The sequence below is a fragment of the Pteropus vampyrus genome, unplaced genomic scaffold, assembly GCF_000151845.1.
Source record: "Pteropus vampyrus isolate Shadow unplaced genomic scaffold, Pvam_2.0 Scaffold720, whole genome shotgun sequence".
Lineage (NCBI taxonomy): Eukaryota > Metazoa > Chordata > Mammalia > Chiroptera > Pteropodidae > Pteropus > Pteropus vampyrus.
In genome coordinates, this window is record NW_011889501.1 from 60,687 (window position 1) to 61,181 (window position 495).

Consider the following 495-nt stretch of genomic DNA (forward strand, 5'->3'; position numbering starts at 1 on the left):
CCGGTGGCGGACGCACCGAGTCTCAACGCACCGAGGAGAAGGCAGAGAGCACCAGAGCCGAGAGGGTGACGACACGACACACAGCTCTGTGCTGCTGGCAAGAAACCAGCTCCGAGGAGGAAGACTCGGGGCGGGAGACAGGGCAAGGGACGGAGACAGAAGCACCGCGCGGCACTCGCCAACGGGAAGCCGAGTCGCCCCCCGCATTCCTGGCGACGCCGACTTCGGAGCACGAACGTTGATGAGGGATGACGAGGGGCACCCCCGGGTGATAAGGGGACCAGTTAATTTCACAAGAAAACATAGCAAGTGTGTCCATGCCCCCACAAAACCCCTTTAAAAATAAGGCAGAAAACAAATAGCGCCACGCCAGGAAGCAGACACAGCTACTACTGTCTGTAACCGATCGATCACACAGCGGGAGTCAGTACGCGCACGGGTGATCCGAACGGGGCGATCGATCAGCTCAACTCGATCGGGTGGACATTTATGGAG